This window comes from Panthera onca, chromosome B3 (assembly GCF_046562875.1).
Source record: "Panthera onca isolate mPanOnc1 chromosome B3, mPanOnc1 haplotype 2, whole genome shotgun sequence".
NCBI classification, from domain to species: Eukaryota; Metazoa; Chordata; class Mammalia; order Carnivora; family Felidae; genus Panthera; species Panthera onca.
The window spans coordinates 88,307,818-88,316,966 of NC_138344.1; the positions used below are offsets into that span (position 1 = coordinate 88,307,818).

General features: G+C 36.8%; 1 non-coding gene across 1 annotated transcript; it reads right to left on the bottom strand.

Moving 5' to 3' along the window:
- Window positions 1-6,979: 6,979 nt before the first annotated feature.
- Window positions 6,980-7,064, bottom strand: TRNAQ-UUG (transfer RNA glutamine (anticodon UUG)). The gene has a single exon. It is a non-coding gene; the product is annotated as a tRNA-Gln (tRNA).
- Between the last annotated feature and the right edge of the window lie 2,085 nt (window positions 7,065-9,149).

The window sequence follows — 9,149 nt, forward strand, 5'->3', positions numbered from 1 at the left end:
TACCTGCAGTTCTGACTTTGTTCCTTAGTGTCATAATCATATTCAAAACTGTTGCCTTATTATTATCCTGCTGTTACTCAAACGAGTCCACTCAAAATAACTTACTTTGCTCCTTTAAATTCTTCCTTCCTTTCTGCTCTGTTTCATGTTGCCATTTCTCTCAAGTCAGTCAGGCTGAACATCTTAGTGCCATTTTCACCTTTCCTCTTTATTTCCATTTCCTCATAGTCTTTTGTTAACCAAACCCTATGATTTTGCTCCCAAGCACCTCACACCCATTTCCCCACTTCTGTTCCTACTGACACTTCTACAGGGCTCAGACTCTCCTTCCTTCTCATCCTGACTTTAACAATGGCTTTAAATGACTGTAACATTAACTTTAAATGATTTGGTTATTTTCTTTTTCATTTCTAATCCATTTTGAATATAATGGCACCAGAATTTTCTCCCAGAAATGTGGATCTCATAATTCCTATGCTCAAAAACATTTAATGGTTCTTCACTTACGGAATAAAGTACAGAATCCTTAGGGTCACATTCAGGGCCCATAATCATCATCTGTGTTTTTTCTTTCTAAAAATATCTTCTTCCCGTTTCCTTCTCCTTTTTCTAACCTTCCTCATAAGTATTTCTTGTCATAAATCATCATTCTTGGTGCCACCATAATATCAAAAAAACAAAACAAAACAAAACTCTTCTTACATATCTTACCTTATATTAAACTTTATTCCTTTAATTGAGTATGTGTTTTTAGAAGAAAGAGTATATTTAGTTGTCTATTGCTGTCTAATTGCCCCCACATTTAGCCCCTTAAAATAACACACATTTATTATCTCACAGTGTCATCGGGTGAGGAATCAGGTACAGTTTAACTGGGTCTTCCTGCTCAAGTCTCTCAACAAGGTTGAAATCAAGGTGTCATTTGGAGCTAGAATCATCTCAAGGTTCAGTTGTGGGGGGGTGGGGGGTCTGCTTCTAGCACACTCACTTGTTGCAGAATTCACTTTCTTCCAGGTTGTTGGACCAAGGGCCTCAATTTCCACCTTGTTGGCCAAAGACCGGCCTCCATTGTTTGCCATATGGGCTTCTCCATAGGGTAGCTTTTAACATGACAGCCTGTTTTATCAAAGAAAGAGGGAGAAAAGGAGGGAGGGACAGACAAAAAAGGAAGTCGTAGTCTTTCATAATCTGATCTTGGAAGTGACATCCCATCCTTTTTGCCATATTCTGTTCATTAGAAGCAAACAGAAGTGAAATGAGGTGAAACCTTCTCACTTCATTTGGTCAAGATGGTCACAACCCACTAGAAAGAGAGAGAGAGAGAGAGAGAGAGAGAGAGAGAGAGAGAGAGAGATTACCCCATGATACCATTTTCTTGAATTTCACTTGAGGTCAACAGTAAAAGTACACACTGGAAATCAGTTCCAGGTAATTTCTAATTTTTTTCAATATTTTAGGTTTCTTAATTTTTATGTAGTTGTTTCTTTAAGCATTTTAAAATTTAAGGAATTGCTAAGTTTGAAGTGATTTTTCTCTATAAGGTATAAATTTGAGGTATTAATAGTTTTGAAATTTAATACTGTTTACTTAAAAGTTTTAGAAATACTATGGTTTTTTTTACATTAGTTTAAAATAGTTAACTTTTTATGTAATCTTTAATAATAAGCAAAAGAATATTTTGATAAGTATTATAGGCCCAACTCTTGGGGACTATTATTATATTATAGCTACTTCATTTTATAATTCAGAAATATTATACTTTGACTCCAATGAATTATTTTTAGATGCCTTTTCAATGTTATAAACAGATTAAGAGAGTATAATGTGAAGAAGAGAATAAATTCCTTTAGAAATATTCCTGGGTTCGCTTAAGGTTTTATTCATTACTTGGTTCAAAATAACTTTGGCTTGATCTTTTTCTATGTGTGTATGATCTATTTTTGAGATGTTTGAGACCAAAAGAATAAAGCTTAAGTTCCCAGGAGCAGCCAAATAATTGCATTTTGAATTTGTAAAATCCTTTCTTTTTAAGCTGACAATAGTGATGAAACATTTGCATTTGAACCTAGCAGCATGTAGATTTGAAAGTTTGTAATGAATAAAATTGTGAATTAAATGAGGGAGAGAAATGTTACTCTTTTTAAAAAAACCTTTAATGGAACCATTAAATATGGATTATAAAGCAATTTATTTTTCAAGCAACACATTACATTATCAACTTTTTCAGATCTTTATAAATTTGTTCATATATTTTCTTCCCTAAACTTCTCTCTTCAGGAGCAATTTTAAATGCATGTTTTCAGTTCTGTTTAGGAATATATTATCAAGTCCTAAAACCAAGCCTGGTTATATATATTTGCATTTTGTACTTCTTCCTCAATTTGAGCTTAATGATAAAGCCCATTTAGAATTTAAGAATTTGGAAGATAGCACAAAAATAAATTTTAAGTTGATTACAGGTAATGCGTATTTTACCACATTGCCAACTGTTTCTCCCTAACGAGAGATTAAGGACAATGTCAAATATGTACTAAATTTGATACTTCTTAGTGGAAAGTGAAAATTTTTTTTCTAAATATTAATGATTACATAGTTACCAAATTATCAGACTGGCTTTGAGATACATTTGATCACACTACATTTTGAAGAAACATAGGAAAAAAAAAAAAGAATATCCATAAAAATCTGTGTTGATTTTCCTCAACTGACCTGACAGTTCAGTTGTTCAAGTTGATAAGATTAGCTAAGAGTATAGAACATATATGAAATATAAAGTTTCAAAAACAAATATAGTATTTTTTTGACAATGGATAGTTGGTCTTCATCCATTCTAAGAAGACATAAATTAATTGTTTTGAAATGTCACTCAACCAGATACATTCAAATTTATTTCAAGATTAGAAAAGCATATCAAAGCAGCATAAAGCTTGACCAAATAATTCCACCATTTCCCAATTTTAAAATATCAAAATGATTTTCATAGCCTGGTGAGTTATAAAAATGGGAAGAATAACTGTAAACTGAATAGGTATGAATTGGAAATAAGAAAAGGAAGCACCATGGCGAGACTATGAAACTATTTATTGTATTTCCCTGTGGGAGTTACATTGCTGGGAATATGATTATAAGTATGATTCTAACCTTTATTCTCCACTGAGAATTTTGTTATGGCATGTGTTCATACATGTATACATAATCAAAATGTGTAAATTGCTAAAGAGGGTACAATTGACATCACACAGTTCAGAGACATGGAGATAATTCATCCAAAAGAATGTGGTGGTAACTTGGTTTTATGAACTATGTATCAAAAGAATGTGGTAATTCAGTACCAATGACTAGCTATGTGATCTTGGACACATTACTTAGAATCCCTAAGCCTGTTTGACATCTGCTAAAGACATACAATCATAGCTTATCTCTCATGGAGGCTGTGGGGAGTTAGTAAAAATAATATATTGCATTATGACTAGCCTAATCCATGACAAAAGTAAGCATTCACTAAATGTGGGTTATTATGAGTCCTTTCATCCACAGGTTTTATTCAGCACTTACATATGCCATGCAGTACTCTAAGGTCTGGGGATACAACAGTCAACAAAACAGATGAATGGTAAAGTACAGTGTATATAAATAACCAAGATCAATAAGTAAAATAAATGCTAGATTAGATACTGATAAGTACTTGGAGAAGAATAGGGCAGAGAAGAGAACTAGAAAGTACATTGAGATAGAGGTTGTAATTTTGAATAGTTTGGCTAGAGAAGGCATCACTGAAATTATGGCATTTTAGTAAAAACCTGAGGGAGGTGAGGGAATAAGCCATGGGATGTCTGGGAGAAGAGCATTCCAGGGGGAGGGATTGGGCATGTACAAAGGCCCTGAGGTGGGAACAGTAAGGAATCTATGTGGAGTGAGCAAGGGTAGAAGAGTAAGAGATGAGATAAAGAGATAATGGGGGCCAGATGTGAGCCCAGAAGAAGGCTGCTAGGACTTTGACTTTTTCTTTGAGAAACTTGGGAAGCCATTGGAGGGTTTTGAGTAGAGAGATGTGACCTGTGATTAACAGCATCACTCTGGCTGCTGTCTTGAGACCAGGCTGAAGGGAGATGGTTGGAAGGTTATTGTCAGTCTAGGTGAGGGATTGTGCATTAGAGATGGTGATAAACAATGGAGGTTGTGAGCAGTGGTAGGATAATTGATATTTATTGAATGTTAAGACAACAGGTTTTATTAGAAGATTAAGTTTAGAGTGTATGAAAGAAGGGTCAAAGATGACCTAAGGTTTGTGGCTGAACAACTAAAGAGTGGCATTATTACTGAGAAGGAAAAGATAGAGTGTGTATGAGTAGGGAAAGATCTGAAATTCAATTTGATGAATGTTGTGTTTGTGAATTTTATTAGACATTTAAATGAAGTTGTGGAAATGTAGTTGGATTAATTCCACTGGAATTCAAGAGAAAGATCTGGGCTGGTGGTAAAAATTGTAAGAGTCTTATGCATGCAGATGGTTTCTAAAGCCATGAGACAGAGTGAGATGCCCAAGGGAGTGAAGTGGATAAAGTAGAAAAGATGAGGAACGAGCAAAGAAAATTGAGGGTGAGGATATTGAGGTAGGAAACAAGACAAAACAAAAGACAGGATGATATGCTAGAAGCTGAGAGAGGAGGAGTGAGTGAAATGCTAATGGGTCGTGTAAGCTGAGGACCAAAGAGTAACCATTATATTCTACAACATTGAGGTCATTGGTGACCTTATCATTAGTCTGATTGATTCTGCCCTCATCCAGCTATTGTAACCTTTTTCTGAACCATTTTTTTGATCTGTTTTTTCTGCTTCTGGACTCCTGTTCATCACCTACTCTCATATAGATTTTGATTATATTGTAAAAGACTTTTTCTGTGTTTTCATTGTGTCATGGAATTCTGTCTTCACAGCCTGGTGCCTTTCTGTACATGGGTTTATATAGCTCTTGTGAGTGGAGACCTTGTTCCACTCTGCCTTTGAGATTCCCTATGATTGTTCTACATACAGTACTAGCATTAGCATTAGTATTAGTAATATAGTATTAGTATTAGCATTGTTTTATTGCCACCTGCTGCTTGTAACTCAGCAGTTTGTTTGTTTATCTTTAAGCAAAAACCTTTTGTCTTCTGGTGGTAATGCTATTCATCTAATTACACGCCCTGTTACCGCCTCAGTACCATTATCTCCTGGCATTCCAAACTGCTACCCACAGTTATTGGATATTTCGCTGTTGTGAGTCTCAGGCAATTTGAATAATTATAAATGGTCCATTAGAAGAGCTCATAGTTTGTCAAGTGTTTATTACACCATACATATATCCCTCATATTGTCTCTAAAAGACAACACTTGGGACACCTGGGTGGCTCAGTCAGTTAAGCATCCAAATTTGGGTCAGGTCATGATCTCACAGTTTGTGGGTTTGAGCCCCACATCGGGCTTTCTGCTGTCAGCACAGAGCCCACTTCGGATCCTCTGTCCCCCCCTCTCCCTCTGCCCCTCCCCCACTTGCACTCTCTCTCAGAATAAACTTAAAAAATAAAAATCAATAAAAGACAACACTCATTTACATTTATACAGTCTTCTGTGACTTACATACACATCTCATTAACTTTAAAAATACACATTTCATTCATAGCAGATGTAGAGACAAGATACTTGATACATTATAAAAGAAAATTCCATTTAGTTCTATAAAAATATACTAAGTACCAAATATGTGCTAAAGTTTAAACTAGGTGGTAAAGCTTCAGAATGAGTAAGACAGGGTTTTTGCCCTCAGGGAGCCTGTGGGGTGTGTGTGTATGTGTGTGTATGTGTTGTGTTGTGGGCTACACAGCACTGAGATAGGCTAGAGACAAATACATGGTCAGAATCTGATGCTTGTCTGCTACGTGCATGAAGAATTCAGGTGATCTAATTAATTTTAACCTGTCTTTGTTGGCTACTTCAATACCTCACACCTTAGCTATCTCTAGTCTGGTTCCCCTCTGTTCCTGGCACTAGTTGAGAATTAGGTGAGCGGCATAGATGTGGGGGTGCTCTCGCTGACACAGGGTTTGATAAACACAGGGACTGGGAGGAAGGAGAAAAGGAAGGCTTGGAGTGGGAAAGTACTGACTACTGAGTCAGAGAGGGGAAAATGTGTCTTGAAGTTTCCTTCCTCCTACACCTATGAAGAGTTTTGAGTCAGAAAGAGAAGTGCCTGAGGAAGAGGTCAGTAGAAAGCAGCAGATAAAGAAGACTTAATGGAAGCAGCTGGTAGGGAATATAGGTATGTATAGGAACATGGCTGGTCAGAGGCAGACTGAGCCTTTTACTGTAACTCCTTTTATTTTTTTTTATTTTTTATTTTTAAAATTTTTTTTCAATATATGAAGTTTATTGTCAAATTGGTTTCCATACAACACCCAGTGCTCATCCCAAAAGTGCCCTCCTCAATACCCAGCACCCACCCTCCCCTCCCTCCCACCCCCCATCAACCCTCAGTTTGTTCTCAGTTTTTAAGAGTCTCTTATGCTTTGGCTGTCTCCCACTCTAACCTCTTTTTTTTTTTTCCTTCCCCTCCTCCATGGGTTTCTGTTAAGTTTCTCAGGATCCACATAAGAGTGAAACCATATGGTATCTGTCTTTCTCTGTGTGGCATATTTCACTTAGCATCACACTCTCCAGTTCCATCCATGTTGCTACATAGGGCCATATTTCATTCTTTCTCATTGCCACATAGTACTCCATTGTGTATATAAACCACAATTTCTTTATCCATTCATCAACTGTAACTCCTTTTAGAGACTGCTTTGTATATGCTAAGGACTTATCGTTGCTAATTTTTTTTTAATTTTTTTAAATCTTTATTTATTTTTGAGAGAGAGACAGAGTGTGAGCAGGAGAGGAGCAGAGAGAGAGGGAGGCACAGAATCTGAAGCAGGCTCCAGGCCCCGAGCTGTCAGCACAGAGCCCAAAGTGGGGCTTGAACCCACGAACTGTGAGATCATGACCTGAGCCAAAGTCAGACGCTCAACCGACTGAGCCACCCAGGCGCCCTATAGTTGCTAATTTAATTATTGTTAGGATGCTGAGTATATCTCCACTTTACAGGTGGAGATTTAGAGATTATGTAACTTCCTCAAGATCACGTAGTCCTGAAGTGATAAGCCATGACTCTGACACAGCATCAGTATGCTACAGTGTCATGCCATAGAGTTAGCTCTTTATCATACTAAGTAATGAGGGAAGGGTACATGATTCAAGGGTCCTTGAGCAGGGCACAGCATGAATGAACAAGTAAACTTGATGGGTATCATCTGTGTGTGGAGAGGAAGATGGCTTAGGGGCCATTTGGTGAAAGGAGCTTAGCTCTGAGGACAGTCCTGCCCATCCTTCTTCCCTGAAATGATCAGTCCTATTCTCTTATTCCCACATGAAACAAATAATTTCATCTGAATTTGGAAGATTTGTTGTTCAGTTTTCTTCCTCCACCAGTAGATGATGTTACTGTGCATTAGTTGTCCACATGCATGTATGAAGACTTCTGTTGTGTTTCTTGTCCCTGGAAATGAAGCACTTTTCCATGACTTGTATGTGAAACACTGATTCAAGGGTGTAGATGCAGAAAGCCTCTCTTGGCTTGTTCTCTGATGCCACACTGGGGACAGACTGTTTACTCAACTGTTACTGAAATGGTATTCTGCTTCCAATTCCAGTATTGTTCCATGTGAACATAGCTTTAGGATGTGATTCCTTGTGGGGTGGGGTGAATGATAGCACTCAAACCGCCCAATCTCTACTCTGCACCCCTCAGGTAACTCTTAAAGGCAGAATATGTTTTGCATAAAGGTGGAAGAATAATGGTTGGAACCTGTGTAGCGTGGAAATAGGAGAATGTTCAAATTGGTTCTCTCCTAGACCTGTGGTACTTTGGGTACTAGAATTGTGCAGTCACCATCTATGAGGCTACGAGAGAGATGGTGACACTGGGTGAGTGAACATTGTGATACAGAAATAGAAGCAACAGGCAACTCATCTCAAAATCCAGAGGTTATCTGCCCCTCTTTTGCTACCTTTGTTAGGGAGTTAGTTTTTATAATAGGAGTCTGAGATATATTTTCTAATTGTCAGCATATACTGTATGACATTAATAGTGTTATTCTGAGGGGTGCCTGGGTGCTTAGTCAGTTGGGTGTCCGACTCTTGGTTTTGGCTCAGGTCATGATCTCACAGCTTTGTGGGTTCAAGCCTTGCGTCAGGGTCTGTGCTGACAGTGAGGAGCCTGCTTGGGATTCTAACTCTCTGCCCCTCCCCTACTCACGCTGTGTCTGTCTCTGTCAAAATAAATAAATATACTTAAAAAAATAGTGTTAATCTGAAAGTCAAGGTCAAATCACATTAGTTTTAACCTACTCTATGCAGAGAGTATTCAGGAATACTGAATACTGTTGTAATGGATGTTTGTTCATTTTTCTAACCTTGATTATCTTTACAACAGTAGCGCAGCATTGATTTGACTTTCTGTTTTGAACTGATATCGTTAAATCTCTTAAAATGTCTTTTGTTATAGGCAGTAAAACATTTAATAAACATTTTTTAAAAAGACAAAATCGGAAACAAAATATGAAATAAAATCAGTAGAAGATCTAGGTCTTATACCAGGGTCAGGGACAAAGTTCAGTTCAGTAGAATTCAAGTTATTTTTATAGTACTGTCCTTTACTTTGTGAAATGTGTATGTGTTCCTAAGAAACTGCATATGCAGTGCCAAACAAATGTTTTAAAATTAGAGGACAATGTTCATGGAAGAAAAATCAAATTAGCAACAAGTTTTAATATTTTTAAAGCAAATAACTTGAAAAGGAAGGTTATGACCTTGTGTAAAAGTATATACAGTATATTAGAAACATCTTAATATGTGAACATATTTAGCTACCACATAGCTGATATTTTTTAAATAAATTTTTAAAATTGAGTAAAAATACTCAATTTTGATTTCATGTATGTTTCTTTTTAATAAAGGGGATTTTTAAAAGTATGGTATTAAAGCAATGAAAAATATACATATGTCTATGATAATGCTGCAGTGTGTTTCTGGGTACTTCAATGAAAGTTAACAAAAAGTTAACAAGGGCTTGC